Source organism: Microtus oregoni, unplaced genomic scaffold (assembly GCF_018167655.1).
Source record: "Microtus oregoni isolate MIOR12 unplaced genomic scaffold, Mior012 000025F_ref0000491, whole genome shotgun sequence".
Lineage (NCBI taxonomy): Eukaryota > Metazoa > Chordata > Mammalia > Rodentia > Cricetidae > Microtus > Microtus oregoni.
Genome location: NW_024543084.1, coordinates 7,204,213 through 7,219,250, shown reverse-complemented (window position 1 = coordinate 7,219,250; position 15,038 = coordinate 7,204,213). Strand labels below are relative to the sequence as shown.

Below are 15,038 nucleotides of genomic sequence, written 5' to 3'. Positions count from 1 at the left end.
CACGAGATTTCTGTTGTCACCTGGGTGTTCTGTTTGTGATAGTTAAATTTGTCATCCTGGTAGGTCTCAGACTGACTACAAAGAAGGGACCTGACAGTCAACATTCATCATTCTGCTTTTGCACAGCGGTTGCAATATGATCAGTTGTCCCAAGCTTCCATCACCATGTCTTCATTGCCATGATTTTCTGTATCATCTCACCATGAGCAAGTAAAATTACTCCCTGACCGCTACCTTGTTTTTACATTGTTTTCTTCTGGTATTTTGTTGTAGGAACAAGACGAGTAACCAATGTAAGTTTGCCCATTAAAATGTCCTGGTGTCATCCATTTCTCTAAACTCTAAATGGCTAAATAGATGAAGCACACATTTGCTAAATTTTAATTCATTTTGGTTCAATCTCCAGTTGTTGACTGGTCTCGTAGAAAGAGACTTCTCTCTTGTATGGAAAAGTTCCCTTCAATCCCTCCAACCTAAAGAGGGATTTATCTTCAGAGATTTACCCACACTGATTTAGTTTTCAGTTATTAACACTGACTGAGTTTGGGGCTCAGAATGGGAGGTAAGCAAACGTTACACCCCGGTGCATCCTAAAGGGCACTGGGCCCTTCTGTTTTCTTACTAGGTGGCACTTCCTGAGTTAGGAGGCATCTGGGGAAGCTATCTACTAGGAGGTATGAGGGCGATGGTAGCAGCAAACTGCCTAACACTTTCAAGCCTGCAGCCCAGCAAGCAGGCACACCCGCCGCCGGAAGTTCCCAGCCTCAGAGCAGGAAGGGCTCTTCGGCGCATGCGCCCCGGTGACTAGCGGGCCGGAAACTGGACGCCCGAGCCCGAAGGCCGGGCGGGGGCTCGGGCTAAGCGCAGCCTCTGGCGGTGGCCGAGCGTGTTTACGGTGGGCGAGAAGTTTCGCAGCCTGTGAGAGCGAGGAGGGCGGCCAGGAGGAGGATGCGGCTTGGCCGGGGCGCCCGCTGCAGGAGCTCGCCGCCGCCTCAGCCTCGGCCCCCGGCGAGGGTCCGCCCGCCGCCCCGCGTGTCCGGGTAGGTGCTGCTGCCGCTGCCCGATACCGGGCCGGCTCCGCTCGCCGCGCCAGCCGCCGCCCCTGCGGCCGGTGCCCTTCGGCCCTGTCCCCGGGGCCCTCCCTCTGGCGCTTCTGCTTCCTCGGGACGTTCCTGGCCGTGCTGGAGCCCGCTGCTGTGCCCCACGTCCCTCTTTGCTCGCGTCTAACTCCCTCCTCACCTGCATCCTTTCCCTTCCTTCCCAAAGCAAGCGGGTGCACCCCTCTGTCGTCTTCCCCTGTCCCCCTTACCTCTAGCAGGGGTACTGAAAACTGTCGTCCCTGTTAGCTCATTTTAGGGCGTCTTTTCAATTCTCCAGACCACAGGAGTGTGCGTCTCCAACCACACACTTGCCCCTAACTGCTCTTATTTACCAGGACGTGACAGGGTAATCCCGTGATTCAGGGTCTAAGTTTTAAATATCGACAGTTTGTCTTCCCCCTTTTTTTCTTTGGCTGCTGTCTTTCCCCTAATTCTCTCTCTTCTTAAATATAATGTATGTTTGTGTGCTAACTCAAGGGAAAGGGATGTTAGAATTTTCTCCCTCGGAGAAATTAAAGGTCCTTGTAGAAATAAAAGCCGTCTCCTCTATTTCCACGACTGATTACTATGGTTAAGCTGTCTGCCCATTCTTCCCACGTTTCTGACATTTCATCTACATCTGAATAATTCTGGGCTTAGTTTGCCCCGTTAGGAGGCTTTTCTTATTTTCTCTGCAATTGGAATCCACTGTTTATTGTGCTGGAAACTGAAGTGGCAAAAGGCTTATAACTCCGAAAATCACCCCGCCCCCCGGATAATAAGAGTGGCAGAATATTTTAGATTATTATTACCATCATTCTTAAGAGAAGTGTTGCTTCGTGGTTAGGCGCTCAGAGAGTGTAGTTGAATTGCCAAACTCCCTACCCCTGTTCTGGGTTAGAGAAAGGCATTTAACTCCTCCAGCCTTTAATGTAAAGGAGATGGTGGTAAAACTCTTCGGTGGTAGTAGTGCTTGCGGAAGTTACTGCACCTAAAGTACTTGGGAGTGCCTGGGAAATGGTACTTGTATCATCACTTCCTAGCCCCACTTGATGGGATTGTTGCTAAGTTGATGGTAGGAAAGGAAGGTAAGAATTGATTGCGAGTTGCCCCAGGTGGTGGTGTAGTATTTTCCAGCACCCAGGGAGGCAGAGGCAGGTGGATCTCTGAGTTCAAGGCCAGCCTGGTCTAGAGGATGAGTTCCCTAACAGCCGCAGCAGCTACACAGAGAATTCCTGTCTCGAAAAACAAACAAACAAAAGAGAGTTGCTTAATTGTTTTTACTTAAGATTTTTTGATGTGTGTATGATTTGTACTGCATTATTATGTGAATTACTATTTCTTTAAAAACTCATGGTTTTAACATTACATTTCCTATTTTTGCATAGGAAAATTGGGGTGCCTGTTTTACGTATCTGTTTGGAATGTGTAAAATTTTAGTGTTTCAAGAACAAATGAAGTGACCTACCAGATTTTTCATAATGGGAGAATTCCATGATGACTTGAGTGCTACAAGTTAAACACGCAGAGCAGGGTTGGTAGTCTTCTTCATGACTTTGCATGCGGTAAAGCTCTGCCTTCATTTAGAAGAATGGCAGCTCTTGTCATTGCACCTGTTTCATGCATTCATGTTCCCGGACTTTTGCCTGACTACTAAAATTTACTCACCTCGAAGTTGTGGCATTTTTTTTTCTGTATTTGTTTACCTTCTGTGAACTATCATGTAAGATATTTTTGATTCACTTCATTATTCTAAGTAATAAAAATTTGAACTATTTGCCCTTTTAATTACACAAAAATATATATGAACTTGTATTAGTTTCTTTTGTGTTTCTGGGATAAAATGCCATTACCAAAAGCAACATAATGAATTTATTTTAGTGTATAGTCTGAGGGAGAGTCCATACTGGTGGGGAAGGTATCATTGGAGGCAGTGTGAGCAAGAAGGCAAGATAATGCATATATCTAACTCATACAGAAACCAGAGAGAGCAAGAGTAGGCGTAACAAGTCTTTCTCTGTCCCGCCAGCCAGCTCAACCTGTAGCTTAGGCTTGTTCCTAACTAGCTCTTACAGCTCAGCGTAACCCATATTTTTAAATCTGCGTCCTACCATGTGGCTTTTTACCTTTCATTCTGTACCTTCGACTTGTCCTTAGTTTCCTGGCGTGTACTCTGTGTTCCTAGGTTCATCCCCAGTTCCTCTCTTTGCCTGGACATCTGGCTTATCCACCCTGCCTAGCTATATTGGTTGTTTAGGTTTTTATTAAACAATCACAATAACACATTGTTTTACAGTGTAGTCAAATATCTTGCAACAGGTTGGAAATGGGGCAAGGCTAGAAACTCACAAAGCCATTTCCCAATGATGTGCTTCCTCCAGCAACACTTGAACCACCTATATATTCCATAGTTCCCAAAACAGTACTACCAGCTGGACCCAGCATCAAACACATGCTTCTCTTTCAAATCAGCACAGTACATAACTTGAAATAACAATATTCTCCCAGGTAGCGCCTGAAATGGTTTAGTATTACCTGTGGAATGTGCATTACGCTTTGGGTGACACTGCTTTGCCAAAGTTATGCCTTGGCCTAGAACAGTCCTAAGTTTTGCACATGCAGATTCTGTCTCCTACCTTCTCTTTAGTTGTTGCTAGTATTAGTTTCCTGGTTTGCTCACATTTGCATTTGTTTTTTGGCGTTAAGATAATGTAGGCAGCACAACTGGAAGGAAAATAACTGATAGAGAATCTGACTTTTAAAGCTTTGAAACAGAGAGAAGGGAGAATATTGGCATGCAGTGTCTATCTCTTGCTTAGCACTATTTATTTTCTAAAGGTTCAGTCCTTTAAAAATGTCTAATGGGCGTCAGTTGTGTGCCACTCATTGGAAAACACTGAAGCCCTTGGCCATGGTCCCAGCAAAAATCAAAATTTTAATACTATAATGTCTTGCAGAGTATATAGTGAATTACTCATCTCCGAAGCACCTTTCATGGTACTAGCTGTATACCACTTTTGAGAACGTTTACTTCTGAGAACAAAATAGTTATTGCAGTCAGATTTTGGGGATTTAATTTCTGCAGAGAATTGGATAAGGAATGCTCTGTTGGAGAATAATGATGATGATGACCACCTCTCTGCCACCACCCTCTAGGGTGGCACTGACAGGTGGCAGTAAGGAAGCAGATCCATTGAAATGAGGACTGGTAGTCATGCTGAAGATAATGATCAGTGACTCATGTTTATAGAACACTGTGCCATACACAAACTCATATTATTTAGACTGGGACTACCATTCCCTTTTTGCAAAATAGGAACTTGAAACAATACTGTTTCTGTAGTTGAGGAAGCTATGCAGTGACAACGAATGACTTGGAGTCTGTTATCCTTTGCTACCAGCCCTTTGGGCTGGCTACCGTAGGTAAGCGTCTCACCTTTCTGAATATCTCACTTAGTTTTAAAAATTGGATCTAGATGCTGAGGTTTCCTTTAGGTTGTTAGGGAAATAGAGCAGTGCTGTGTAGAGAGCACGTGGGACAGTTTATCTGAGGCTGTATGTGTGACCAGATATGGAAGGCATTTGTGTTTGATTCTCTTGCTCTTTGTCTTGTTTCAGCAACACAATAGAACGAATGTTTTTGTATGTCAGATGGCCGTTAAGGTTTTTAAAAGTTTGTGGAGTAGTTGTATTGGTAGTTCAAAGAACATGTTTGGAATGGCTTTGAATATAGCTGTAATCGTTTTTTGATGCAGCTCAGTGTTAGAATCGCGCACGTCTAAGATGCTGCTTTCTAGTCCAAGTACTTGGAGATAAAGTAATTTGAACAAGAAATGATTTAGGGTGGCAACAGTAGAGTTGAAGTAGCTTTTATTTTTCAAATATTTGAAAGACAAAATTGAGAGGACTTGGTTATAGACTAGATTTGGGATCTCAGAGGAGAAGGCTGGCTCCAGAAGGGTGTAGCCTGAGAGGCAAGTATCCATGACTAGTAGTATGATTGCCTCTATGCAGTGCCTGCAGAGGACAGAAGATGGGCTTGGCTTTCCTGGCAGTGGAGTTACACACCACCATGTCAGTGCTGGAAACTGAACCTAGCTCCTCTGCACGAGCAGCACATGTGCCTAACCTCAGCCATCTCTGCAGACCCCAGGAAACAAATTGGAATGCAGCTGAGAGAGATGGCTCAGAGGTTAAGAGCATTGCCTGCTCTTCCAACGGTCCTGAGTTCAATTCCCAGCAACCACATGGTGGCTCACAACCATCTGTAGTGAGGTCTGGTGCCCTCTTCTGGCCTGCAGGCAACACACAGACAGAACATCGTATACATAATAAATAAATAAATAAATAAATAAATAAATAAAAACAAACAAACAAAAAAAAACTACAGACTACACTTTGGCTTTAGCAACATGCAGACAATTTTGACATTTTCAGTCAGTCCGCCCCTAAATTTTCATGATTAAATTCTGTTTTAATTGCCAAAGTTACCACTATAAACATAGAGGGGGGAATCTATAACCATATTTGTGATACTGAGGGAACCTGGAGGGCAGCAGAGGTGTGGTATGCCATAGCCATTTGTCCCTTTTGGCAGTGATTACTTTAATGGGTCCTTTGGTAGAGGGAACTGGCTTCACAAGTTCCTGAGGAATGCTGGCTTTTGTCTTGCCACCAGGAAATGGAGTTTTTTTGAACCTGACAATTTACTGTTATGATTTTTCTACTTTGTTTTGGGGAATTTTCTGTTTATGACAAATACTTATTTGTGCTTTTCTTGTAGTGTTCTGATTTGATTTAGTATTAAGGTTATGATAGGTTGGATCTTCCAACAGTTTGTAAAGAATTGTTCTAATTTATTTTTTATTATTTCTTTTATTTTTAGGATTATGATATAATTACATCATTTCTTTCTCCTCCCTTTAAACCCCTTTTTTCTTTGTTGTTACAGGAATACACACACACACACACACACACACACTCTTTTTCTCTTAAATATAATCTGCCCATCTGTGTATAATGTTATTTGTATGTATGTTTCGGGGCTGGCCATTTGATAGTGGATATTCAGTTGGTCTCCCTCTGGAAGACTTTTCTCCTATTTTCCTTTGTTATCTACAGTTGTGTGTACAGAGTGAGGCCTTGTGGTCTTTTCATTTTATGCTTAACCATGGCCGTTGTTGTGCCTGCACAGCTTATGTTTAGACTTCATGAGCACAGCTGCTGACCTTATGGGAGAGAATTTCACATCAAACTCCCTGAGTCTGCTAGCTTTTATAATCTTTCTGCTTCATCTTTTACAATGTTTCTGAGCCTGTGCGTTCAGTATACATGCAGTTTGTTTCTTAAAAAATATCATTTTAGTCTGCACTTTTTGACTCCACAAGTATATGAGGTCAACTATATATTCATTCATGGTTAATAACTTTTAATTTTTTTCTTTTTCTTTTTCTTTCTTTCTTTTTTTTTTTTTTTTGTTTTTTCAGGACAGGTTTTGTCTATAGCTTTGGAGCCTATCCTGGAACTAGCTCTTGTAGATCAGGCTGGCCTTGAACTCACAGAGTGCTGGGATTAAAGGCGTGCACCACCACTGCCTGGCCAATAGCTTTCTTTTTAAAGATTGTTTTAGTACATCCACAAATTTTAATAAGTTGTCTTTTAATTTCATTTAATTTAGTGTATTTAGCAATGTTTTAATGTCCAGGTGTTTTGAAATTTCTCAACTGTTGTTCTTAATTCTGCGGGTTAGAGGGTAAAGACGTTATGTGAGGAAGAAGACACAGACACGCGGCGGTCCCACGTGGGTGCACTTTAATGGGGGAGGGGTAACAGGCAGGTAAGGGGTGTGCGGACACGGTAGGAAAGGCGGGGGAAGAGAGAAGAAGGGAGAGAGAGAGAGAGGTCGTAGGACCCTCGCTTTTTAACGAGGAATACAAAGGCTTCTGGGAGTCCAGGAGAATGCTAGGAGCTGTAGTCTTGCAAAGGAACAACATCAACCATCTCTATCTTTGATTTGTAGTTTAATTCCACTGTGGTTTATGAGTAGTATATATAATTTATGCATCTGTAACCTTATAATAGTGAGCTGTAATTCTTGTTCTTTCATATTCTGTCGCATTAGCTTTATATCATATCTTATTTTTTAGCTATCCTGATTGCTATAAAATGATATTGCATTGTGAATAGGTTTTCTTGAAAAAAACATGACTTCTTTCCTTATAGACAAACTCAGGGAAAATGGAACAGAGACCTGTGTAGTCTCACAAAATCTGTAAGATGGTCTCAGTTGACCAGATGCAGAATATGAAACAGATTTCAATGTTGTTTGAGGAAAATAAGATTCTCATAAAAATGATAACTTCCCAATATAATTTGTTAGTGTTTGGCAAATGATACATGTCTGCGTAACTTACTACACATGGAACAGCTCTTCAAACTTTGCAAGCAAGTCAAGTTTTTAGGCACTTATTGAATTAATCTGCGATATTGCTACAGCTTTAATTACACAACAGTGTAATATACTGACTGGTGACCTACTACCAATGTTGTGATTGTCTCTTTTGTTCTTCTGTAAGATTTTGTTGCATTTTAAGGAGAGAAACACTGTTACATGAGTTTACTGTTTCCAGAACTGAAAATGACCAAATATTGAGAGATTAAATTTCACTATGGGCTCATAACTTGCTTATTTTAATACTTAATTTTTTGTTATATGTATGTTTTAAACTTAATTTCACTGAAGGTTACTAGGTTTTATTTTTCTAATTGAGTTATGGAATTAAAGTCACAAAATATTACAATGTATCTTTTGATTGTGACTATTATAGTTAAACTCTTACTGATTTAATATTTTATTCTTTGATAATTTCATACATTCATGCAGTGTAGTTTGCTCATATTCACTCCACTTTGCTCAGTGGTCTCCTGCTTAAGCTTCTCTGAGGAGGTCTGGGAGCTGTATTGATCTGTTGCTATAGAGGTATATATTCAGAGGGCAATTTGGTGCTGTGCCCATTTTGAAAGAAAGTTGTCTCAATTAGGGTTATCATTGCTGTGATGAAACACAGTGATCAAAGCAGCTTGGGGAGGAAAGTGTTTATTTGACTTACATATCACAGTCCATTGAGGGAAGCCAAGGCAGGAACTCAGACTGGGAGGGCGGAAACATGGAGGCAGGAGCTATTGCAAGAGGTCACAAGTTGTTGCTGTTAAATGGCTTGCTCTTCATGACTTGCTTAACTTGCTTTTTTTTTTTACAGAACTCAGGAAACCATCTCAGGGGTGTCCCTACCCACAGTGCCCTACAGGACTGTCTGTTTAGAGCCTTATCTTCTGGAGGAATTTTCTTAATTAAGGTTCTCTCCTTTCAGAAGACTATAGCTTGTGTCAAGTTGACATCATACTAGCCAGCACATAAGTTCATTCCTAGGGCCCATGAGCTCTCTTGCCATGAGCTCTTGACCAGATTTACAGTACCAGGTATACATTTTCTCCTGGGTAGCTGTTCATAAATTGAATCAGAAAACAATTGAATATTATAAGCTTACCTTAAAATATTTATGTCACTATTGTATCATGTACATATCATGCCAGGCAGGTAGTTATTTTAGCTTCTAGGCTTCACAGATAGGTAAGACTGTTGATATTTCTCTTTCAACAGCATGCATAGCTGTAAATGGCAGTTTCTCTGCTCTCTTTGTCCCATAGATGCTTCCAAATAATCATTTAGAGGTTTAAATTAATTAGTAATGCTTCACCAATAGCTCAGACATAGTACTAGCTAACTCTTACATTTAAGTTAACCCATATTTTTATGCTTTGTCATGTGACTCAAGGCTTTTTACCTCATTTTCAACACATCCTGCTTGTTTGGTGACTGACTGGCATCTCTCTTGATTCCACCCCTTCTCATCTGAGTTCTCAGTTTGATTGTTCTGCCAAACTTCTCCTGGTTGACTATTGGTCAGCTAACTTTTATCATTAACCAGTGGGAACAATCCATATTCACAGCATACAGAAAGATCATCCCACAGCACGTAGCACCCTGTTGTACTATGAAAGTTAGCCATCAGGAAGGACGCTTCCCAGTCGGTATCCACTGGAATTCTCTGTGTGCCCTGAGATCAAAATGTGCGGTATCTTCCCAGGAGGGTCTGGTGGGCATCCAAGAGCAGTGGTAATAGCCTGTAATATTTGTATTTATTTTTGGATGTGGGAGGTCTAAACTCTTATTGAATATAGGCTATATTAGATCCTCCCACATTAATCAGTAATCAAGGAAATGTTTACAAATGTGGCTACAGCTAATCCAGTGGAGGCATTTTTTTCAATCGAGGTTCCTCTTGCCAGATGACCATAGCTTGTGTCAATAACAGCAATAACAGCAAACCTAACCTGGACAAACACTGAGGATTAAGAGCCGCAAATTCATTCCTGCCATGAGTGGTATTGGAGATATATTTGATGCTGCTCCCTTTATTGGATTCTTTGAGTTCTAACAAAAAGTATATTTCTGTAGCTTGTGTTATTCTTCAATTGCCAGGTAGGAGTAAGTGACGACTACGGATATTATCCAGGCATCTCTAGTGGAACAGAACGGATAGCATAAATATATATATATATATATATATATATATATATATATATATATAAATATATATATATATTTAAAGGGGACTTAAAGGTTGTAGTCTGGCTAGCCCAGCAGTGGCCATCTCTTGACATAAAGGCTAGGAATAGCTGCTTAGTCCACAAGGCTGAATGTTTTAGCTGGCCTCTAGACTGTATTGGAGTCCCGAAGAAGGCTCTAACGCCAGTTAAGGGATGAACTTACCTGTGAGAGTGACGCCAAGCAGGCTAGAAGCAAAACGTAGCTTCTCACTTGTTCTTTTACATGTGTTGCCTCTAGAATGAGTAGCCCAGATTTAAGGTGGAACTCTAATCTCAAATGATCCAGATTCGGTAGGTCTTCCCATCTCAAATAATTCAGTGAAGACACTCTCAAAAATGTGTCCAGCTGCTTGACTTTTAGTTGATTCCAGATATTGTGAAGTTGACAGCCAAGATCAGCCATCACAAGTGTGGAAGGTATATGAATCGAAAAATTGGTCAATTCATCTTAGAGCATGCTTACTGGCTCTGTTTAATAAATCTGTGTGGCATGATGGAGCTATTACTTTATAGGTCTGTGAACAGTTAAAGTGACTCTAGAACAGCCTTGGAATTGGATTAATAATTTTACAATTTAAGTTGCAATAGGTATGTTTGTCTAGGACCTACCATTATGAATAGTCTGAAAGCTCTTGTGATATTTAAATATAATCTCTTCAACTAGTTATTTCATCATTTGGTAATACTTTTACTTTGAAGCAAATCGTTTGACAGCTGTGAGTTTAAAAAAGCACTAATTAATGAAATCTATACTCCTTGAAAGCTGTTATTCTGTTTTTTTTTTTTTGGAGCCTTTTTGTGCTTTATTCATCAGTTCAAATAAAGGTGGTGATCTTGAGGAATAGAGGATTTGCCTGGAGGTGATGGTAATGGAACAGAAGAGTGTATTGTTAAGCATGCCCTCTAGAAAGTGTTGGAAGTGATACCATGTGGATTTCATGTTTGATAAGGAAGATAATTGTAAGAAAAACTGGTGACAGAGCAGGGATGTATTAGTAGAAAGGTATTAAAGGATTAAATCTGTTATAAAACAGTGAAGCAGGATTTATTTTCAGAACTAGTAAAGCTATCCACCAAGTTTATATGAGAAGGATTGATGGCATGTTAAGTAGATGAGACTTAGAAGGCCAAGGGATTTGTTGCTAGTAGGTTGAAAATCAACAGGTGTGAGGAGTAGTAGATCTGGGAGAACTCCGGGTTTGCTGCATACCTCTTTGCCCTTGGTACTGGCCACCCCACACACTAACTGGATACAACCATTGCGCTTGCAGCCCCATGAGCTGCAGAAAAGGTGGCTCCATGCTGCAGGCCTGGCATGTTTGCCTGATCCTGCAGGCAGACTGAGGACCAATCAAACTGCAATGACATGTTCCTTTGTGTGCTGCAGCTGCACTCCCATTGGGTTGCTGCCCAGTCTCTAGCCTCCTCTCGCTGCACTGCTCTGCTCCACCGTCTTTTCTTCCAATATCATGAGACCATTTTTTAAATGCATCTTCCCATAGGACCTGCCTTATTTATTTATTTATGCTCAGCAGACTCACCCTCCTCTGTTGCATCTCCCCTAGAGTCTCCAGCCCTTTGTTTTTTTAAGTTAACAAAGTTATATACATAGATTTATAAGAGTCACTTTAGTGAGCTTTGATAGAGGTATTCAACAACTCAATAGAGATATGAATCAATCCCATAGTTCCATGAAGTTCCCTCAGGTTATGTAATTCCTGGGAGAATGCTTGGGTATCAAGGACCTTCACTTCATGGATTAAAAAGTAGATAAAGCTGTTAGAGATAAGCACCATGAGAGCATCTAAGTTAATAGCCAATAGAAAAACAGATGGGGGCCCAATGATAAAGAGTAAAAAAGCAGGGATAAGCCTAAAAACCTTGTTTGAGTAAAATTCTTTCTTTCATTGTTCCTGATAATGCTGTTTTCTAAGTTAATTCTATTTTTGAGTTTTATATTAATGCACAAATAAGACTAGAAGTGCTTTCTCTGTACCAGACTCTAGTAAATATCTTGTGTGTGTTCCTCTTGAACACACTAGAATTTTGAATTTATTATTCTCTTTTTATGAATAGGAAAGTGAGGCTTAGAGAGTCCACACTGCTTTTGAAACTAAATCTAATATCTCAACTTTGATAATATTCTCTGAATTATTCTTTTAAGAGTAGTTTAACTTTGTGCTTTGTTTTTGAAGGCAGTAAATTATGTACAGCTTTTCGAAGTATGTCATTCTTTAGCAGTGGCCTAATTTAAAGTCTAGTTAATAATAAATTTGACTTATTATACCAAGCATATAGATGAAAATATAGTAATCAAAAGGAACTTCAAATTGAAAAAGTAGTCATATTTTCAACTAGAAATTATGAGTTTATTTTCTGATTTCCTGACGTTTTAGAAAAAAAAAATCTATACCATAAGATTATGTCAGGTATTTTTTGCATTTAAATTTTTCTTATCTGAAGTAGGCTCTTCACATGGCTTTTTAAATATCTTTATTAAAAGTTTTATTGATTACATTAATATTTTAATATTTCATTTTATGTGTTTGGGTGTTTTGTATATATGAATCTCTTGAAACGACATGCAACCTGCTGCTCTAGGAGGTATTAAAGACAGTTGTGGGATGCTGGAAATCTAATCCAGTTTATCTGATAGAGCAACAAATGCTCTTACCCACTGAGTCATCTCTCTACTCCCCCCCCCCCTTTTACAGTACTTTTTTAGAAGATCAAGTGAAATAATATCTATAGACATAAAGTTTAAGGCATGGAGCAAAACCTTACTGATCATTGTATAATTAACTGCAGTATAGTTTGTAATTCATGAAGAAGCATTAAGGAAATGGTCAGGTAGCTTGTGAGCAAATTATTTTACTAAGAAAAAGGCTGAGTTTTATCACAGAACTGATATTGAAGAAAAGCAAACTAGCCCGTGTTTTATGCACATTGCCTTCCAGTCATGTCCAGTTCCATATGGTACCAGTGTCCCACACACAGTGAGCTTAGGCAGTTGACCAAGGGGGAGTTGAAGTCATGAACCAGCTTCTGTTAACATAACCTCCAGAATGAAGTGTAGCTTTAGGTAGATTAAGGATCCATAGGTGTGGCTAGCCTGTGTACACTCATCAGCAAGCTTCATCCAGACCATGCCTTCAGAATCAGCTGCTTCACGCATAACTGACACCTGCTAGAAAACCTCTCCAACTTGAAGGCCATGGTCATCTGTGTGTGGACCTGTCAGAGAGTGGGAACATCATGCAGCTGACAGGGAGGGCATGTCATAGAGCCGCTGCACATGTCATCAAATGGAGGAGCAACAGCTGAACTTGGATAATGATAGCCAAGAAGGTGTGCTAGTGCAAACCAATCCAGTATGGTGGCCTGTGGTTCCAAGTGATACTTCCACAGTCACAAGAACTACATCAATTTAGATGGGGATCAACAAGTCCTCTAGCCAGGTAGGTATGACAGCGCAGGGATCCATAACTACAACACCAGACCGGGAACACACAGTATGTCATCTCTTCTCTGCCCCTAAAGGTCTACCTGCATGCAGGGTCCTGACAGGAATGGCCATGTCTGAAGGGGCAGATGTATGACACTCTGTATTGCCTGCAGGGCTCCATCTAGGGGCAGTTGTCCAGGCGAGGCCCTCGAGCACCCCCACCACCACCAGGAAAAGACTGGCCACTGTGGACTGCTGCTTATTCCCTTTAAGATGAGAACTATGTTTTTACATTGACAGTTATGGTGCCTAACCTCAGGTCCTGAGAATGACCCTCTTTTCATGGGATGACTCTCATGAATGGAAGCTGAGTGCCTGGATGGACTCATTGAATACAGTGTATCTGGTGTTTTGTCCTCAGGTGGGTTATTAGTGAGTTTTTCAGGGCTCTGGATCTCTATTAGTTTGGTCGAGGATCCATTTTTTGCATTCTGAGCTGGTTAAGAAAGATCCTATTTTATTAGGTACCATTTTTGCCTGCTTTCAAGGTATTTGGTTTACAGTATCTGATTTGGTTGCTTTGTGAGTAAGCATTTTGATCTTGATATTTGGTTTGATTTGCTTACTTGCTTTTGGATCCCTAAAGGCATTTTGAATTCTGGTTTTTAGCTCATTTCCAGTATTGTTCAGTTTTGAAATTTTGAAAACATTTTGGTTTTTGTGTTGTCTTGGTTTTTCTTATCTTTGAAAGGTTTTGATTTCTTATTTCTTATCATTTGTCCTTTGTCTCCTGACATTCCTTAAATGCACAATTCTGCATTTTCCTGCTGCTTCTCCTGTGAACGTGCCAGGCCTTTAACTTAGGAATTTTATGAGGGCCTGATGATAAAAATAGCAGGCTAAAGGCCTGGCAAGGGCACAAGAAAAAACAAGTGTCTAGTCTATAGATTAAACTTCAACTCCACAAAGATTTTGTTTAATTCTTCTTATCCAAATTGTACTAAAGAGATCAATGACAAATAATAATATTAATGATGTTTTATATTTTAAGTACTGCTTTTCTTAATTTAGTTGTTATCTAAAATGTCCCATAGTACAGTCTGCTGAGATTAAACATTAATTAATGTTTTAGTTATGTAAAGGAGAGACAACACTACAGTAACTCCTTTTTAAAGTACCATTTCTATCCGCTTAGATATAAATGAGATAGTTCATCAAATGCAAGTAACTGTAAATAGAGGGAGCTGTATAGTCAATACAGTAAATTTTGTTTTAGATATTTGTTTCATCCATAATCTTCACTCCATTAGGCCAAATTGTGTTCATTATTATTTAATTTTAGACACAATAATCTATGTCACATGTAAATATTATGTCAGATAGAAAGGGTGAAAAAAATTCAGACCTGAATCCTAATGGCTAATAGGTTTTATATGATCCAGCAGTTTCCTTCTTAATGGCCTTTGTGAGCTGCTTCTCACTTCTAAGAGTGCTGTCTTGCCCACTACTCAGGCTTATCTACATTCAGTGATAGGAATAAGATTCCCAGCTGTGAGAGACCTTATAATAGTTAATAAGCAACACATGACTCTCGAATGCACAAAATGTGATGTTTGGCCAACAGGATGAACTCTGAATGAAAACTTATGAAAATAAGCTGTTTTGGCTGTGAACAAAAACTTCTGAAAGGAGTCTATAGAGACTGGCTGGTTACAGTTTCAGTACTGTGGAGATAGAATGTTCTAGGTCCAGAGGCTAATTATTTTGGACTAAGTTCTGGCCCTCTGGAACAGCCATTCCTTGCCAACCTCTGCATTAGAACTAATACCTTGTGACAGTAGATC

At 40.2% G+C, this 15,038-nt stretch overlaps 1 protein-coding gene across 2 annotated transcripts in view; it reads left to right on the top strand.

Moving 5' to 3' along the window:
* Window positions 1–804: 804 nt before the first annotated feature.
* The window catches only part of Spopl (speckle type BTB/POZ protein like), a 56,473-nt gene continuing 42,239 nt past the window's right edge, over window positions 805–15,038 (top strand). For both annotated transcript variants that reach the window (XM_041674641.1, XM_041674640.1), the window contains exon 1: window positions 805–1,040. The gene's annotated coding sequence lies outside the window, so the exon portion shown is untranslated. The remainder of the gene's footprint in view (window positions 1,041–15,038) is intronic.